At 46.3% G+C, this 20907-nt stretch overlaps 1 protein-coding gene across 3 annotated transcripts in view; it reads right to left on the bottom strand.

The window, feature by feature from the left end:
- Positions 1-20907, bottom strand: part of LOC126163047 (protein tweety) — a 1031842-nt gene that overhangs the window by 825482 nt on the left and 185453 nt on the right. The window contains exon 1 of one of the 3 annotated variants that reach the window (XM_049919932.1): positions 3158-3179. The exons of the other annotated variants lie outside the window; for them this stretch is intronic. The gene's annotated coding sequence lies outside the window, so the exon portion shown is untranslated. Of the gene's footprint in view, positions 1-3157; positions 3180-20907 lie in introns of those variants that run through there. 3 annotated transcript variants of the gene reach the window in all.

Genomic DNA, 20907 nt, shown 5'->3' with positions numbered 1-20907 from the left:
TAAGAATTTGAGTTTAACCAGGGCCAAAGATCGACATTTCGGTCTATTTACGTTTTCATTGTCAATGAGATTTCATTTCTTATTGAGTTGACTTTCATTTTTTTGTGGGGAGCTTACACATGGCTCAGATTGCTAGTTCTAACATTTAAATATTGTCCTTCTAATTTCTCTGGAGAAGTTACACTATTGTCCTTTCAAAATTCTCCGGGGAGGTTACAATAGTTCCTGGGACTTTTTGGGCTGATTGGTGACAGCCTTAACGGCAGTTAATCAGCAGGGGGAAGGGAGGTGTAGTCAGAATGGAACGTAAGTGCGTCCACTTCGGTGTTCCTTGTCTACAGTTGCAGCTGCATCAGTGCTTTGGCACTGGGCGATCTCGCGAGCAGAGTGGACCCCTTTTGCTGAGTGTTGAGCGAGAGAGGCGCCTTTAAACGCCGCACTAAGTGGCGCGCCCTAGGCTCGGGCAGAGTGCGGTAGACAGCCCCCAGCCCCAGCCCTCGTGCGCCGCAGCACAAAATAATTTTCCGCCTGCTTAAATACCGAAGGGGTGGGTGGAGGGGAGGGAGGGAGGCCAGGAGGGAAGGCCCTTTGTGGCGCCTGTTGCGGCCGCTACGCAGGTCGATAGTGCGTGCCGCAGGCCGAGGCGAGGCGCGGCGAGCGGGGGCCAATCACATCGGAGCCCACGGCCCGGGAAGATGCAGAGGCGCGGCAATACTTGTGGCGCACATCGCCACAGGATTTGGGCGGCCAACTTGCACCGCGGTCCTCCCGCCGAGGAAAGCCCGCTGACGCTCGGCAGGCACAGCGCGCCTTCCTCCTCGTGAGTCACGGCAGTTGATCGACGAGTTCCGTGGGCGGCAAAAGGCGGGGCAAGTACAGTGCCGCGTATCGCTGAACACGTCACGGCTCCTTATTAACGTACCAGTCCCATGATGCGGCTTGAGGTCTGTAGCTGGCTAGCTGGCGAAACACCTGATGGAATGCAGAAGATTTTTTTTCATTTATTTATTACCCATCTCAACACTGGAAATGTTTCACCATAGTTTGTTTTGACAATTCGGAGTATACGAGTAAAAAAAAAAAAATGGCTCTGAGCACTATGGGACTCAACTACTGTGGTCGTAAGTCCCCTAGAAGTTAGAACTACTTAAACCTAACTAACCTAAGGACATCACACACATCCAAGCCCGAGGCAGGATTCGAACCTGCGACCGTAGCGGTCGTGCGGTTCCAGGCTGTAGCGCCTTTAACCGCTCGGCCACTCCGGCCGGCAGTATACGAGTACATTAGTTTAAGTCGTACTCTGGTACGAAGTTGCATAGGCTTAACGAAGGACAAATTTCGACATCAAAAAAAATTTATATTTACAATATAGCTAATCGACTAAACAAGACGAAAATGTAACTTAGGATACACAGAGGAAAATGTAACACTCGATTCACAGAGGCAGTGTGTTATAAAAACTCAGTAAGGAATAATGTCCTCACAGCCGGCCCGGGTGGCCGAGTGGTTCTAGGCGCTACAGTCTGGAAGCGCGCGATCACTACGGTCGCAGGTTCGAATCCTGCCTCGGCCATGGTTAGTTAGGTTTAAGTAGTTCTAAGTTCTAGGGGTTTATGACCTCAGAAGTCAAGTTCCATAGTGCTCAGAGCCATTTGAACCATTTGACTTCACAAGTTCAGTCTCCTTACAAGATTAGCTGATAGTTGCTGCTACTGTATACACGAGACATTCGACCGTTTCAGGAAATCACACAGACCTCAAGAAAGTTCTACATATGTCAATACATAGAGTTGCAACCAGTCACTTTTTTCGATAGATATTTATTATTCCATGAACCGCTTTCCGAACCTTTTCACGTTGATCTTGAGATCGTTTTCCGGAAGTTGCATATCTATTTCTCAGGTAATGCTGGGTGCTCGCTGGGTCACAAAATATGTAACATCCGGAAAACCGTCTGAAGATGAACTTGAAAAAGTTCGAAAACTGGTTCATGGAATAATAAACAACTATCTAAAAAGTGACCGGTTGCAGTTTCAAATATTTACATTCAATTAACAGTCACGAGCTCTGAAATATCTGTAATGGATAAGCTTCATCAGTTCTACATATTCTTACTGTCAATACAAAGAATCAGCCGTGAGGCTACCTACGCGTTGACGTCTTCCTCGCCGGCCGGAGTGGCCGTGCGGTTCTAGGCGCTACAGTCTGGAGCCGAGCGCCGCTACGGTCGCAGGTTCGAATCCTGCCTCGGGCATGGATGTGTGTGATGTCCTTAGGTTAGTTAGGTTTAAGTAGTTCTAAGTTCTAGGGGACTGATGACCTTAGAAGTTAAGTCCCATAGTGCTCAGAGCCATTTGAACCATTTGAACGTCTTCCTCGAGTCCATAGAATTTCTGAAAGCAACGTTCTTCTGTTAAGCCAAGAATTACGCAGTTTTTAACTGCGATCGCCATACGGTCAGAGAGAAAGTGTCTCTACTCGTAAGGTTTCCTTGTTCTCCAATTGCCGGTCGCAGTGGCCGTGCGGTTAAAGGCGCTGCAGTCTGGAACCGCAAGACCGCTACGGTCGCAGGTTCGAATCCTGCCTCGGGCATGGATGTTTGTGATGTCCTTAGGTTAGTTAGGTTTAACTAGTTCTAAGTTCTAGGGGACTAATGACCTCAGCAGTTGAGTCCCATAGTGCTCAGAGCCATTTGAACCATTTTTTTTGTTCTCCAATCACGTCACTCTCCTGCGGAATACAGGCTGCTTCAAAAAGTTTAATTCCTTTTCAGAGCACCATATCTTCTGTAGCAATGTAGATAGAAACTTGGGGTGAATTTTAACTCGTGCATCGAAACCAGACGTTTACATTGGCGCCAGTTGTAAGTTGACGGTCGCTATGTAGCTGGCACAGCTAGCTATTTCCCATTTTTCGTTCTCCGTTTCTAAACGTGCAGTCCAGTCACAACTGTGCTGTGTGATTTTCGTCGAGAGAGCGGCGTTGTACCACCTGCAGCTTGAAGGATTCGACGCTGGCGCACCAGTTTCGAGACACCGTTTATGTAGCGGGAAATCTTCAGCTAGCCGCGATGTGCACGTTCGGTACCCACAGAAACAGCAGTGGATGCACTAACTCCAGAGATTCTCGCAAAATATTTGACGAGTATACTTACCGTCCGGCAGTCTGTCTTGCGCTCGGTGGAGAGCAGATAGAATACTCGTGAAACGTAAACGAAAACTTTGAGGCTAGATATAATTACAAAAAACGCCTCAGTCTACCCAAGTTATGAACATAGTTCGGATAAAATTTAGGAACCGAAGAATTACCCATCATGTGAATACCTCTCAAGGATTAGACCTTACGCCTGCTCTGACTGTCCGACTGCTGTCTACCAGGGCATAACAAGAGGTTATAAGATGCGTATCAATAAACTAACACGAGGTTAATGGAATCAAGTCGAATCGATTAATGCTGCTTTCACGGAATTATATTAGAAAATAAGTGTTAGAAGGTCTTTGCCGATGGTATCTGTCTGCAGTGTAGCCTTGTAACGAGGACAATAAAGAGTTCAGACCAGAAAAGAAATGTGGAGCTTCATCATTTCAAAAATGATGAACATTTCTCTCCATTACCTAATTAATCATTGTCTGACGTCCCAGTAAATATCCTTGTCGACCGATCTCAGTTAGGGAAAATTGTAACCTGAGGATAGGTAAGTAGGTATGAACAGGTTTTAACATTTTAACGTTCGGATAATAAGTTGCCGTCTCTTTAATCAGAATAGATGATCAATGCAGCTAGCCGCTATCTCTGTGTAATGTCTTGTCTGTATAGACATGTATCTGTTGTCTTTAAGATCCCTTCACCTTCACACATAAGTCCATACAGTAAAGTAAGGCCCACCCAGTTCTTGGCTGATCCGTGATAAGATAGCCGAAAAATTAGACTAATGGAGGATTATTAGTATTATCTTTATTTTCATTCGCTCTCTCTCTTTCTCTCCTTTATCTATGTATAGTTTTTAATATAAGATTTCATTACGTGATATAGTGATAAAAAGAATCAGCCAAATAGAATCTTTGGTGGAGTCCTTCGTCTTGGTAATCAGCGGCTGGCTTGCTGTAAGAGATCCTTACATTTATTATTACTGTTAAACACTGCAGTCAGTCGGGAGAATCAATCGTTTGGACAATTTGTTCCTTTCACGAAAGATTGCGAATTCCAGATGTGTACGAAGCCTTTTTGGACGATTTAACACAGACTCAGTGATTGCAGGCTCTCTTCGACACAGCTGAAACTTCCCCACTAACTACAGGGCCAACGTGATCAACAAATGATTCAGAAAAAACTCATTCGTTCATTCACTTCAGAACAAAAAAGTCACAAACCTTATTTATGGAGGAAATCGTGTATTAAATCCATCTCCATTACATGTCCAGATCTCCGGTGATTCCACGCCTTAATAATTTTCCTTTTACAATCTCTTTCTCTTCAAAACAAACCGCTAGCGGCACAAATGTTAATTGGCTCGCTTTAGCGAGAAGAAAAGAAGAATATGTATCTCTCAGAAACACGTCAATCCCTCAACAGATACTCCAGAAGCTGTCCTAGTTACCACTCTAACAACCATGGAGAATGCATATATGCATCTCTGTTATTTCAAAGAATAAATGCACTAGAAAATGCATTGGCGTCGACGAGCTGTCGCCGCATATATTACGAGAAAATCAGATCAGATAACTTTTCCAAAGTGAATGAATGTGGATGGTTTGATTGAAAATGATTAATTGGTGCGTGGTAGAGGGTATTTGCTGTGGGGACATTACAGGGTGTAAGTGGCGCTAGTTACGCAGTGACGAACAAGTTAACACAGGATAGACTAAATAGACTAACGTGGTGAAGAGGTGTATGCATCATTTCATCATCATTCATGGGAGTGGCGAGATTGGACTGAGCAAAGGTTGGGAATTTGTACAGGCGCTGATAACCGCGCAGTTGAGCGCCCCACAAACCAAACATCATCATCATCAGCTGTATGCAAGCATCCTTGGAACTGAAGACCACAACTAAAACAGCAGTTATACGACCAGAGACAAGTATGGCTGCTCGTAAGCCTTTCTCGTGAAGATTTCTGGGTCGGCAGCTATCCTGACGTCGTTACTTCGGGTTATTACGCTCACTCATGAAAATGCCGTCGAAATAATGTGCAGGAAAACGGATATCCCACACTCCCGGTACTCGGTAAGAACGCGGATGTTCGTTTAATTACGGTAGTTCACAGTTTCTACAATTACTCGAACAATCACTTGCATTACAACATAAAAACAACAATCCTTTGAAGAAAAGACATTTTTCATTGTCTGCACCAGAGTGCTGAGTATTTGTTAGCTACTCGTTTCCGGCTTTAACCATTTTCAAGAGATACGCGTTTTGTATTTGGGATATATTTCGTATGGGCCGATCTATTTGCGTCATTACACTTTACATATCCTCATTACCTAGCATAGTCCGGCCCACGTGACAACGATTTTTCAAACACAATGGACAATTTGTACTCGCTGGTGTTCACTGTGTGCAACGGTGGCGTTAGTATTCGGCGATGTGGAACAGCGTCGAATGCTTTACGGAAATCCAGAAAGACGGACTCTACTTGTTCTGCGGCTGTTGTCTGCAAGACGTGGTATGTGAATAAAGCAAGCCGTGTCCCACGCGAGTAGTAATCCCTCGCTCGGTTAGCAGAGTCGGAACGTGCTCGCCGTACCTTCGCACGTAGAAGGCGAGGAATACCAGCCCCTCGGGTGAACAGTCTATCGTATCAGCTGTGGTTGGGCACTGAGCGCCTTGTGTACAATACTTCCCCCTTCCGGCCGCTTCACGCGCTAAGCATCGCCGTTGCTCGATAAGCAGCGATGACAAGTTCTGAGTCTCGTTCAGCGACGATAACAAGTTTTAACTGGTGGACCCGTATGTCGGAGACAAGTCCTTGTGAAACACGGGCATGGACCCTAGCTGCGAGTTGATCAACGCGATGCAGTGGCCCTGAGCTATCGCACCTCTGACCCGTTACATGTCTGCATCTTCGCAATGATGGCGCAGCTTTTATCACACGCCACCAACAGACGCGTTTCCCAGTTTTCGCAGAATGATGCAAAATGGAAAGAGCTCGCAAGATCTCCTCACCGCTTTGTCCTTTTAACAAGCAAAGGTACAAAGAGAGAGAGAGAGAGAGAGAGAGAGAGAGAGAGAGATCGATAACAGCAGTACGGCAGCACAGACCATTTCTTCTTAGTGTTATTGTTATTCTATAGGGAATAAGGCATACTTGTTCTCCCAAGCCCTCAGTAGGTCCTCATCACTTGAAAACTGCACTCCTTTCAGCTTTCAGCAGGAGCAGTGAAAAGTCACAAGGAGCAAGGTCTGGACTGTAAGTTTTAGTCCTGTACCCCGCAAATAGTCGGTGCACGTTTTGGCGCGGTGAGCTGTAGCGTTGTCGTGCTGGAAGGACCAAGTGTCCATTCTTGACTTCGGTTTTATTTATTTATTTACACGTCGAAAGCGCGTTTTGTTCCGTCATAATAGACCGTGCTGGGGCCAGTAAACAGGCTCTGGGCTGTTTTCGAAATACGGACCAGAACAACAGACAATATTCTGACCGAACTTTAGTGGAGGACAGAGAAGTGCTGATTCATCCTCATGGCCACTGGAACAGTCTTGGACACATACCGGCTGATCAAAAAGTGAGTGTAAATTTGAAAACTTAATAAACCACGGAATAATGTTGATAGAGAGGTAAAAATTGACACACATGCTTGGAATGACATGGGGTTTTATTAGAACAAAAAAAAAAAAAAAACGTTCACAAAATGTCCGACAGATGGCGCTGGACAGCTACCGTGACGGGTGAGAGGTACGCCGATATGTTACAGAACCGCATCATCCCCAGCCTGGCTGATAAACACCTGCTGGAACGTACGATGTTTATGCAGGATGGCGCTCCACCCCATATTGCTAGACGCGTGAAAGATCTCTTGTGCGCGTCGTTTGGTGTTGATCGTGTGCTCAGCCGCCACTTTCGTCATGCTTGTCCTCCCAGGTCCCCAGACCTCAGTGCTTGCGATTATTGGCTTTGGGGTTATCCGAAGTCGCAAGTGTATCGTGATCGACCGACACCTCTAGGGATACTGAAGGACAACATCCGACGCCAATACCTCACCATAACTCCGTACATGCTTTACAGTGCTGTTCACATTATACCTCAACTGCAGCTGTTGTTGAGGAATGATGGTGGACATATTGAGCATGATCTATGATGAACATCATCTTTGCTTTGTCTTACTTTGTTATGCTAATTATTGCTCTTCTGATCAGATGAAGCGCCATCTGTCGAACATTTTTTGAAATTTTGTATTTTTTTGGTTCTAATTAAACCCCATGTCATTCCAAGCAGTTGTGTCAATTTGTACCTCTCTATCTAGATTATTCCGTGATTTATTCAGTTTTCAAATTTATACTGACTTTTTGATCACCTGGTATATTAGGAAGGTACAGGCCTCTAAAGGAGACAGCACCCTTTACGTAACTTGGCCACCTGAAATGTCTCCGTTCTAAGTGATATCTATCCACTCACACCCTTACAGAACCCGCGCAATGTTTGCAAAAACTTAAAAGGCGGATTGTTAACGGTATTTCGCTCCTGTCTTTGCCGTCTTATTGTTTTAACAAATATTGTGCTCTAGAAAGGTAACAAGCTCGGCGTTTACTGTGGTGGTGCCAGTAGACTGCTTGATATGGGCAACACATCTGTTGAACGCCCTGCTGTCTCAGTGAGCGTATTTCTCCTTCCACCGCCGCGCTTAGCTGACAAAGTTTCTCCACGGACTTCCGTACGTCGCAATATCAGTTGAAGATGTCATTCTAAGACAGCCCTAGCGTACCTGCGACTGCTGTCACGAATGCGCCAAAGCTGTAACCGGCATTTGCTCTATATGGATGTCTGAAATTTCCGGTATGGTGGTACACAAACCCAACTGCATAAACTTGTCAGGAACAATATTCGCTCACAAAAATGGCTCTGAGCACTGTGGGACTTAACATCTGAGGTCATCAGTCGCCTAGAACTTAGAACTACTTAGACCTAACTAACCTAAGGACATCACACACATCCATGCCCGAGGCAGGATTCGACCGTAGCGGTCGCGCGGTTCCAGACTGTAGCGCCTAGAACCGCTTGGCCACACCATTCGCTCACAATACTTCCAGACATGTTACAGTGCATAGGAGAAATGAAAGACAAAGTCACTACATTACTATATTGTGTCAGACCACGAGTTCGGACAGAAGAATTTTGTAACAGCGGCGTGTCCACTTATTTTGTGCAACCCGGCTTCCACTAGCACCCGTACTAACAAGGGAACATCCCCATCGCACCCCCCTCAGATTTAGTTATAAGTTGGCACAGTGGATAGGCCTTGAAAAACTGAACACAGATCGATCGAGAAAACAGGAAGAAGTTGTGTGGAACTATGAAAAAAATAAGTAAAATATACAAACTGAGTAGTCCATGCGAAGATAGGCAACATCAAGGAAAATGAGAGCGAAGGAGCGCCGTGGTCACGTGGTTAGCGAGAGCAGCTGCGAAACGAGAGGTCCTAGGTTCAAGCCTTCCCTCGAGTGAAGAGTTTAATTTTTTATTTTCAGCTTATGTGACAAACTCTTTATGTTTTCATCACTGTTTTGGGAGTGATTATCACATCCACAAGTAAACCTAAGTCGGGAAAGGTAGAAGAATCTTTTTACCCATTCGCTAAGGTGGGTCGACAACATATTCCTGTCATGTGACGCACATGCCGTCACCGGTGTCGTATAGAATATATCAGACGTGTTTTTCTGTGGAGGAATCGGTTGACCTATGACCTTGCGATCAAATGTTTTCGGTTCCCATTGGAGAGGCACGTCCTTTTGTCTACTAATCACACGGTTTTGCGGTGCGGTTGTAAAACAGAGACACTAAACTTATTACGGTGAACAGAGACGTCAATGAACGAACTGACAGATCATAACTTTACGAAAATAAAGATAGTAAACTTATCACTCGAGGGAAGACTTGAACCAAGGACCTCTCGTTCCGCAGCTACTCACGCTAACAACGGGACCACGGCGCTCCCGACCTCACATTCTCCTTGATGTTGCTTATCTTGCGCATGGACTACTCAGTTTGTATATTTTGCTTATTTTTTTCATAGTTCCACACAACTTCTTCCTGTTTTCTCGATTGATCTGTGTTCAGTTTTTCAAGGCCTATCCACTTTGCCAACTTATAACTAAATCTGAGGGGGGTGCGATGGGGAGGTTCCCTTGTAAGAGTGGACAGCGCAGCTCGCTTCGTTTGGATGAGTAGCTTGCTTGACCCGTGGCCAGCGACCGCGTTGCACTAGACGGTACTCGACTGTCACGCCCAACGCCTCTGGTCCCCCCGCACTGTGCCCTGCAGGATAGCTTCGTAAAACCAGTCCGATGTTTTAATCACTTGTTTGTAGCAAAATTAGGACAGTACGGTGTACGTTTTTACGGTGCGGTTCATAACGGAAGTGTTTGGCAGTCGTGGCCTACAGCCGGCCTGCAAGAAGAGGCGGGCGTGGTATGGGGCACAGGCTACGCTTTTTGTGTAGCGCTCAGACAGCTCGGCTACGGCTTCTGAAAAAGGACGAGAAAGAAAGAAAGAAAGAGAGAACAGACCGCCACACGGCCTTGGGGACAAATCTCGCTCTGCTTTCCAAACAAACATGCTTTCGCTGTCGCTCAGAAAACAGAAGTGTTGGTCCTTGTTTTCCTCTTCGCATGAGTTTCATTTTCTAAATGTATAAAGAGTACTAGGAAAGTTTCGCAATACAGAGTTATTTATTTAATTTTCTCGAAGTAATTTCCACCACACTGACTGAATACACGTCTCCATCCCCCGAAACCAATCCCTGAACCAGTTCTCCCAAGTTTCTGTAGGGAGTAAGGCGTACTCGTTGTCCCAAGCCCTGAGCAGGTCCTCATCAATTGAAAACTGCACTCCTTTCAGCTTCATTTTCACGTGCAGGAACAGTGAAAAATCACAAGGAGCAAGGTCTGGGCTGTAAGGAGGGTGCTCGAGAAGTTTCAGTCCTGTACTCCGCAAATATTCGGTGCACGCTTCGGCGCGGTGAGCTGTAGCGTTGTCGTGATGGAGGAACCAAATGTCCATTCCTGACTTCGGTTTTATTTATTTATTTACACCTAAAGTTCCGTACGACCAAACTGAGGAGCAAATCTCCAAGGTCATGGAACATGTCAGTACATGAAATTGGAACATAAAAGTAATGACAGATAAAAAATAAAATGTTTATGAACCCAAAAAAAGTCAAGCCATAAGTTCAAATAAACGCAGTCAACAATACAACAAGAATCAGCTTAATTTTTCAAGGAACTCCTGGACAGAATAGAAGGAGTGATCCATGAGGAAACTCTTCGCTTTCGATTTGAAACCACGTGGATTACCGCCAAGATTTTTGTATTGTTCTGGTAGCTTACTGCAAATGGATGCAGCAGTACACTGCACACATCTTTCTGCACAAGAGTTAAGGAAGTCCCATCCAAATGCAGGTTGGATTTCTACCGAGTATTAACTGAGTGAAAGCTGCTTATTCTTGTGAATAAGCTGATATTGTTAACAAGAACAGACCGTAAGGATATACATATTGCGAGGCCAATGTCAAAATACCCAGACTAGTGAACAGGGGTCGACAAGAGGTTCGCGAACTTACACCACTTATTGCCCGAACCGCCCGTTTCTGAGCCAAAAATATCTTTCTAGAATGGGAGGAGTTACTCCAAAATACACTCCTGGAAATTGAAATAAGAACACCGTGAATTCATTGTCCCAGGAAGGGGAAACTTTATTGACACATTCCTGGGGTCAGATACATCACATGATCACACTGACAGAACCACAGGCACATAGACACAGGCAACAGAGCATGCACAATGTCGGCACTAGTACAGTGTATATCCACCTTTCGCAGCAATGCAGGCTGCTATTCTCCCATGGAGACGATCGTAGAGATGCTGGATGTAGTCCTGTGGAACGGCTTGCCATGCCATTTCCACCTGGCGCCTCAGTTGGATCAGCGTTCGTGCTGGACGTGCAGACCGCGTGAGACGACGCTTCATCCAGTCCCAAACATGCTCAATGGGGGACAGATCCGGAGATCTTGCTGGCCAGGGTAGTTGACTTACACCTTCTAGAGCACGTTGGGTGGCACGGGATACATGCGGACGTGCATTGTCCTGTTGGAACAGCAAGTTCCCTTGCCGGTCTAGGAATGGTAGAACGATAGGTTCGATGACGGTTTGGATGTACCGTGCACTATTCAGTGTCCCCTCGACGATCACCAGTGGTGTACGGCCAGTGTAGGAGATCGCTCCCCACACCGTGATGCCGGGTGTTGGCCCTGTGTGCCTCGGTCGTATGCAGTCCTGATTGTGGCGCTCATCTGCACGGCGCCAAACACGCATACGACCATCATTGGCACCAAGGCAGAAGCGACTCTCATCGCTGAAGACGACACGTCTCTATTCGCCCCTCCATTCACGCCTGTCGCGACACCACTGGAGGCGGGCTGCACGATGTTGGGGCGTGAGCAGAAGACGGCCTAACGGTGTGCGGGACCGTAGCCCAGCTTCATGGAGACGGTTGCGAATGGTCCTCGCCGATACCCCAGGAGCAACAGTGTCCCTAATTTGCTGGGAAGTGGCGGTGCGGTCCCCTACAACACTGCGTAGGGTCCTACGGTCTTGGCGTGCATCCGTGCGTCGCTGCGGTCCGGTCCCAGGTCGACGGGCACGTGCACCTTCCGCCGACCACTGGCGACAACATCGATGTACTGTGGAGACCTCACGCCCCACGTGTTGAGCAATTCGGCGGTACGTCCGCCCGGCCTCCCGCATGCCCACTATACGCCCTCGCTCAAAGTCCGTCAACTGCACATACGGTTCACGTCCACGCTGTCGCGGCATGCTACCAGTGTTAAAGACTGCGATGGAGCTCCGTATGCCACGGCAAACTGGCTGACACTGACGGCGGCGGTGCACAAATGCTGCGCAGCTAGCGCCATTCGACGGCCAACACCGCGGTTCCTGGTGTGTCCGCTGTGCCGTGCGTGTGATCATTGCTTGTACAGCCCTCTCGCAGTGTCCGGAGCAAGTATGGTGGGTCTGACACACCGGTGTCAATGTGTTCTTTTTTCCATTTCCAGGAGTGTATAATACCTTACGACATATGAGAATGGAAATAAGGAAAGTAGACTAATTTTCGTGTCGAACGATCACTCGCTTCAGATACCGTTCGAATAGTAAAAATGGCAGCATTAAGCAAGGTGCCCTTACCAGTAATGCAGGATCTACAAGAAGCGTAAGCGACTGAGGAGTCGCGCACTCAGAAAAACCGAAAGCGCCGGCAGTATTTCCTACGATACAACAGCTACGGTAATGCAGTGTGTGGGCCCACCGTTGTAGTTCAGTCAGGGTCGGCACTTTTTTGTAAAGTGACATCTCAGTTAGCTCGTACATTTTCACAAACAATTCACTGACAGAGGTGAACGTTGACTTCGTGCTTCCGTGCCAATTATCTTGTCACTAGTTGAAATCTTCCTCTGTCCTGGATAGTAGTAAAAAGTATCCGCCATTAATATTGTCGTATTTAAAGTGCTTATGTAAAGAGTGAGATACTAGAAACTTTCTTGCATGGTTGGTGAATCAAAATTGATACTCATAATCATGTTGCATAGTACCTGACGCCTTGTGTTCCAAATTGAGATAGGTGTTTTAGCCTACGACATTGCACATAAATGGCTGGCGTTCATCTTTCTGATTATCATTACTATACGATTGCGAGCATGTGTGATGAAGTGTATTTATGCTGACGCAAATCCACGAATGAGTATGTTACTGTCTTCTGTTCTGACTGCTACGTTTCTTTCGCTGCGATATTGTTACGAATCGGAGTTGTCAACCACAACTGCAAATACATACGATCTCTGAAACCTACAGTAAATCTATCGTTTGTGTTTTTTATGTCCACGTATTTTGGAGGCTTTAATGTCATATAATTAATGAGTTCTGTTATTTGGTGCGTGAAAGTTATGATACAGTCCACTATCAATTCTACTGACAGTTAATTCCGAAAAACTGCTAGCTTATCACAGGGAAATAGCATCAAATGAGTCACTGTGCTACAGTAACGAGACGAAGCCCAGACAGCAGCTCGTGATGCACTGCAGAGCCAAAGAAACTGGAATACCTAGCTAATATCGTGTACGGCCCCCGCGAGTGCGCAGAAGTGCCGCAACACGACTTGGCGTGGAGTCGACTAATGTCTGAAGTAGTGCTGGAGGGAACTGACACCATGAATCTTGCAGGGCTGTCCATAAATCCGTAAGAGTACGAGGGGGTAGAGATCTCTTCTGAACTGCACGTTGCAAAGCATCCCAGATATGCTCAATGTTCATGTCTGGGCACTCTGGTGGCCAGCGGAAGTGTTTAAACTCAGAAGAGTGTTCCTGGAGCCACTCTATAGCAATTCCTGACGTGTGGGGTGTGGCGTTGTCCTGCTGAAGTTGCCCAAGTCCGTCGGAGTGCACAATGGACATGAATGGGTGCAAAGGGTCAGACTGGATGCTTACGTACGTGTAACCTGTCAGAGTCGTATCTAGACGTATCAGCGGTCCCAGATCACTCCAACTGCACACACTTCTCACCATTACAGAGCCTCCACCAATTTGAACAGTCCCCTGACAATATGAAGGGTCCATGGGTTCATGAGGTTGTCTCCGCTCGATACAATTTGAACCGAGACTCGTCCGACCACGCAACATGTTTCCAGTCATCAAGAGTCCAATGTCGGTGTCGATGGGCCCGGGCGAGGCGTAAAGCTTACTGTCGTGCAGTCATCAAGGGTACACGAGTAGGCCTTCGGCTCCGAAAGCGCACATCGATGATGTTTCGTTGAATTGTTCTCACGCTGACACTTGCTGATGGCCCAACACTGAAAGGTGCAGCAATTTGCGAAACTGTTGCACTTCTGTCACGTTGAACGATTCTCTTGAGTCGTCGTTGGCCCAGTTCTTGCAGGATCCTCTTCCGACCGCAGCGATGACGGAGATTTGAAGTTCGATAACCTGCCATAGTAGCAGCAGTAACCGATATAACAACTGCGCCAGACACTTGTTGTCTTATGTAGGTGTTGCCGAGTGAAGAGCCTTATTCTGCCTGTTTACATATCTCTGTATTTGAATACGCATGCCTATACCAGTTTCTTTGGCGCTGCAGTGTATTTTCTGTTTGAGGCAGTTCAGCATCACATCGACGAGATCTCTCACCCATTTCGCGAACTACAGATGGAACCTATTTTTTGGAAAAATCTTTATAACAAAGTCCTATAGCTACGATCTCATTGCGATCTATCAGCTCAAATGCCTCTGAGCACTATGCGACTTAACTTCTGAGGTCATCAGTCCCCTAGAACTTAGAACTACTTACGCCTAACTAACCTAAGAACATCACACACATACATGCCCGAGGCAGGATTCGAACCTACGACCGTAGCGGTCGCGCGGTTCCAGACTGTAGCGCCTAGAACCGCTCGGCCACCCCGGGCCGGCTCTATCAGCTCATGGAGAGAACAATGCACCTAATCGCCCTTTCGCATATACGTATATACGTGATATGAGAGACACATACTGCAGCGCCCCCTTACACGGAGGAGGCCGGCCGGCTGCACGCCCTCCACATGGCCCTCGAGCCTGTTCTGGAGTCGTCCTGATCCACGATCGCTCCGTACTGTACGAGGTGCATTCAAGTTCTAAGGCCCCCGATTTTTTTTCTCCGGACTGGAAAGAGATAGAAACATGCGCATTGTTTTAAAATGAGGCCGCGTTCATTGTCAATACCTCCCAGAGATGGCAGCACCGTACGGCTGATGGAATTTTACCGCCAGTGGCGAGAATGAGAACTGTTTTAAATACTTAAAATGGCGACGTTTTCCTTACTTGAACAGCGTGCAATCATTCGTTTACTGAATTTGCGAGGTGTGAAACCAATTGAAATTCATCGACAGTTTAAGGAGACATGGGGTGATGGAGTTATGGATGTGTCGAAAGTGCGTTCGTGGGTGCGACAGTTTAATGAAGGCAGAACATCGTGTGACAACAAACCGAAACAACCTCGGGCTCGCACAAGCCGGTCTGACGACATGATCGAGAAAGTGGAGAGAATTGTTTTGGGGGATCGCCGAATGACTGTTGAACAGATCGCCTCCAGAGTTGGCATTTCTGTGGGTTCTGTGCACACAATCCTGCATGACGACCTGAAAATGCGAAAAGTGTCATCCAGGTGGGTGCCACGAATGCTGACGGACGACCACATGACTGCCCGTGTGGCATGTTGCCGAGCAATGTTGACGCGCAACGACAGCACGAATGGGACTTTCTTTTCGTCGGTTGTGACAATGGATGAGACGTGGATGCCATTTTCAATCCAGAAACAGAGCGCCAGTCAGCTCAATGGAAGCACACAGATTCACCGCCACCAAAAAAATTTCGGGTAACCGCCAGTGCTGAAAAAATGATGGTGTCCATGTTCTGGGACAGCGAGGGCGTAATCCTTACCCACTGCGTTCCAAAGGGCACTACGGTAACAGGTGCATCCTACGAAAATGTTTTGAAGAACAAATTCCTTCCTGCACTGCAACAACAACGTCCGGGAAGGACTGCGCGTGTGCTGTTTCGCCAAGACAACGCACCCGCACATCGAGCTAACGTTACGCAACAGTTTCTTCGTGATACCAACTTTGAAGTGATTCCTCATGCTCCCTACTCACCTGACCTGGCTCCTAGTGACTTTTGGCTTTTTCCAACAATGAAAGACACTCTCCGTGGCCGCACATTCACCAGCCGTGCTGCTATTGCCTCGGCGATTTTCCAGTGGTCAAAACAAGACTCCTAAAGAAGCCTTCGCCGCTGCCATGGAATCATGGCGTCCGCGTTGTGAAAATGTGTACGTCTGCAGGGCGATTACGTCGAGAAGTAACGCCAGTTTCATCGATTTCGGGTGAGTAGTTAATTAGAAAAAAAAAAATCGGAGGCCTTAGAACTTGAATGCACCTCGTATATGCTGCACGGACAGCTCAGCGCGACGAGAGCGCCAGCTAAGCAGCTCCCTAGCTGAGTATTAGTGCTGGACGACACACACACATGCTTGTGGTGTTCGCCGATCCACGCTCGACACAATCTGGCAGCGGCGGGCCACCGCTCCTCCTCGAGGCATTACACACGTCCCCATCTCCCCAGAGGCCGCGCACCATCCGCCAGCGGGTAACCGCAGCGTCCACCCCTGGCACAATTCACGCGAAATCCGAACGGCATGTGTTTTTTTTTATGAATCCCTTTGTAGTAAGTTGACTGGCGCTTGTTACGTGCAGCCCTGAATCGCAACTTGTGGCGGCTACGACTGTCACAGTACACCGGTAGCAGACCGCAGTTGCACACACCGTGCTTGAGAGACAAGTTCAGAGTGGAGGCCAACCTACAGCTGGTACGTTGCATGGAGGCCAGGATGTATGACCTGAAACTGGAACACGCCTTCCTGCAGTGGTACCACGGCTGTAACCAGAATCTCTGCTCCCCTTCTAGGCCGAACCTGTGGGCCCTACCACGGAGAAGTTTTTGATAACAAACCTGCAAAAAAAAAGCTTTTTACCTCAGTTTTCGAATTAAAAGCCTGTAATTCATTATTTAACTTTCATCATTGAACTGTATAAAAATTATTAGAGTAGATGCAGCAAATAGCTGCTTACAGTAAGTAAACTTTATTTACGACAGACTGTTTTGGCTTCATCGCCGTTTTCAAGTACCTGCAATTACAATTTTGGTGACAACGGGTATGGATGTCAACGTCATTTATATTAAATGTAGCTGTATTGTACTCACGTCTAGATTGATGTGACGTCCATATTACGTCGTCAGTAGACTGTTTTATAACTGTGACTGCTTTAATAAGATGGTAAATGACGTCAAAATGTTGAAAATAGAATGTTAATTACAAAGTGACTGCCATTTGACAGTTCCACTCTTACGACGCTATATCTTTACAAAGATTGTGCAGATGAATAGCGATATTATTTTATTAACAAAAAGTTGTTACTATTGCTTTTGGTTGTTGCATATGTTACCCATTTTGGTCTTCTAAAAGTTATGTCGTAAATAAAGTTTACTTATTATAAGCAGGTATCTGGTGCATCTACTCTAATAATCATTTCGTTATATATATATATATATATATATATATATATATATATATAGAGAGAGAGAGAGAGAGAGAGAGAGAGAGAGTGTGTGTGTTACAAAAAGGTACTTGTAAAAGCACATGTTCTAGCAGCACAGGTAGAGTATCCCGTATGAAATCATGGCGGTGAATCGAGGAAGTACAGTACATACTGACGAAACTAAAATGAGCTCTAACATGGAAAGTAAGCGTTTCCGGACACATGTCAATATAACATATTTTCTTTGTTTGGGTGTGAGGAATGTTTCCGGAAAGTTTGGCCGTACCTTTTTGTAACACCCTGTATGTATATGTATATATATTACGCTGCTGGAGCCAAAGAAGGAAAACTGTATAAAATTATTATGCACGTTTTGTTTTAATTGATTTAATAGATTAATGAAATAAAAATAAAAAAGTAACTCCTCTTTCATTTTAAGGGGATTAGTTTGTAGTTTACGAATTGATCACCATTGGTATCAGTGCAGTGCTGAAATCATCTTATCATGGATTGAGTGGTATTCCCTATCACCTTGGCACTTATCGAAGCAAATGTTCTGACAATTCTCTCTCGCACATCGTGCAAATAGTAGATATTCGCCGAATACGGCGTATCCATCTAACGTGCCATTGACATGTAGACACCATTCGACGGTTTCGCAATACAATATTAATAGGAACGGTAAGACTAGTATCGTCGAATCAAGCGAATTTGAATGATGTAGCCCTTCACCGGCCTCAGTGGCCGAGCGGTTCTGGGCGCTACAGTCTGGAACCGCGCACCCGCTATGGTCGCAGGCTCGAATCCTGCCTCGGGCATGGATCTGTGTGATGTCCTTAGGTTAGTTAGGTTTGAGTAGTTCTAAGTCTAGGGGACTGATGACCTCAGAAGTTAAGTCCCATAGTGCTCAGAGCCATTCCATTCATGTACCCCTTCGAAAAACAAGTTGATATGCTTCTCATTTACGGAGACGGCCAACGAAATTCAGTTAGAGCTAGAGACTTACACGCTGAAAGATACCCTCAATGTCCTCACCCTACACGTCGTACATTCAAATATGTGTATGATAAATTGAGAACAATTGAATCTTTAACGCATCGGCGACATATCCGGCAAAACAAAGTTACTAACGAGAAAAAGGAAATTGGTGCTCTTGCCATTGAGGTTCGAGATCCTTCAGTTAGTTCGAGTCAAATCGCAAGGGAATCTGGAATGAGCTAGATTAGTGTTTTCGTGTTCTGGATCGCCATAAGTATCATCCTACCATATCAGTCTCCACCAAGAATTAACTTTTAAGGATTGTATGCGTCGCATTGATTCTGCCCATGGGATCAATTTCAGATTCAGAGGCATGACACATTTATTAATTTGATTTTATTTACTGACGAGGCTACATTCACGAACCATGGATATGTTCATTTGCATAACATGCATTATGGGCCAGCTGAAAATCCGTGTTGGTTGCGGCAAGTTACACACCAATAACCGTGGTCGGTGAATGTGTTGTGTGGGATTCTGGAGAACAGAATTATAAGCCCCTATTTCATCGAAGGAAATCTTAATCGTAGGAAGTACACCACATTCCTGCAAGAAACATTACGTCTGTCATTGGAAGAAATACCTTTAAGAACAAGGAACAGAATATGGTATCAACACGATGGGTGTCCGGCCAATTTTTTGCTGACGGCTAGAAATGAGTTACAGAAGCTCTTCTGCGAACCTTCGCAGTTCGAGTCTCGATCCGGCACACAGTTTTAATCTGCCAGGAACTTTCATTCTGTTTATTAATTGATTTACGCTCATGCATTATTTCTAACGGTGTAGTCAGGCGTTGCGCAGTGGCGAAATGAAGGCACTGTGTTTTGTCTAAATTAAACGACGGTCTGTTTGCAGAGAATTGTTATTAATTTTCAAGAGATTATTACTATTATTTTCACGTGCTGAAGGTACTGCGTTAGGATTGACTACAATATTTCCATCGTCAGGAAAGAGAATTATTTATGCTTCTTTCATATGAGCTGGAAACCAGATGTACGTAAGAAGAACAAGAACGGACCTGATATCCACCCCTGTGGTACGCCGGTAGAGATTAACCCGCCAAACAGAAGATGCTAGTTAGGTAGGATGTAGAAAAGATGTAATCACGATATCACGATGAGTGGTTGGTTGTTTAACTCTGATTTTGCCTCTGCGTCTAGCAACTAGTACACTACTGGCCATTAAAATTGCTACACCAAGAAGAAATGCAGATGATAAACGGGTATTTATTGGACAAATATATTATACTAGAACTGCCATGTGCCGGCCGGAGTGGCGGAACGGTTCTAAGCGATACAGTCCGGAACCGCGCGACCGCTACGGTCGCAGGTTCAAATCCTGCCTCGGGCATGGATGTGTGTGATGTCCTTAGCTTGGTTAGGTTTGAGTAGTTCTAAGTCTAGGGGACTGATGACCACAGCAGTTAAGTCCCATAGTGCTCAGAGCCATTTGAACCATCTTTTGAACTGACATGTGATTACATTTTCATACAATTTGGGTGCATAGATCCTGAGCAATCAGTACCCACAAGAACCACCTCTGGCCGTAATAACGGCCTTGATACGCCTGGGTATTGAGTCAAACAGAGCTTGGATGGCGTGTACAGGTACAGCTGCCCATGCAGTTTCAACACGATACCACAGTTCGTCAAGAGTAGTGACTGGCGTATTGTGACGAGTCAGTTGCTCGGCCACCTCTGACCAGACGTTTTCAATTGGTGCGACATCAGGTGGCCAGGGCAGCAGTCGAACATTTTCTGTATCCAGAAAGGCCCGTACAGGGCCTGCAACATGCTGTCGTGCATTATCCTGCTGAAATGTGGGGTTTCGCAGGGATCGAATGAAGGGTAGAGCCACGGGTCGTAACTCATCTGAAATGTAACGTCCACTGTTCAAAGTGCCGTCAATGAGAACAAGAGGTGACCGAGACGTGTAACCAGCGGCACCCCATACCATCACGCCGGGTGATACGGCAGTATGGCGATGACGAATACACGCTTCCAATGTGCGTTCACCCCGATGTCGCCAAACACGGATGCGACCATCATGATACTGTAAACAGAACCTGGGTTCATACGAAAAAATGACGTTTTGCCAATCCTGCACCCAGGTTCGTCGTTGAGTACACCATCGCAGGCGCTGCTGTCTGATGCAGCGTCAAGGGTAAGCGCAGCCATGATCTCCGAGCTGATAGTCCATGCTGCTGCAATCGTCGTCGAACTGTTCGTGCAGATGGTTTTTGTCTTGCAAATTTCCCCATCTGTTGACTCAGGGATCGAGACGTGGCTGCACGATCCGTTACAGTCATGCGGATAAGATGCCTGTCATCTCGACTGCTAGTGATACGAGGCCGTTGGGATCCAGCACGGCGTTCCGTATTACCCTCCTGAACCCACCGATTCCATATTCTGCTAACAGTGATTGGATCTCGACCAACACGAGCAGCAATGTCGCAATATGGTAAACTGCAATCGCGATCAAAGCATCTTCTTTCTGTCGGTTAAATTTCGCGTCTGTAGCACGTCATCTTCGTGGTGTATCAAT

The sequence above is a fragment of the Schistocerca cancellata genome, chromosome 2 (genome assembly GCF_023864275.1).
Source record: "Schistocerca cancellata isolate TAMUIC-IGC-003103 chromosome 2, iqSchCanc2.1, whole genome shotgun sequence".
Lineage (NCBI taxonomy): Eukaryota > Metazoa > Arthropoda > Insecta > Orthoptera > Acrididae > Schistocerca > Schistocerca cancellata.
This window is presented reverse-complemented; position numbering and strand designations above follow the sequence as displayed.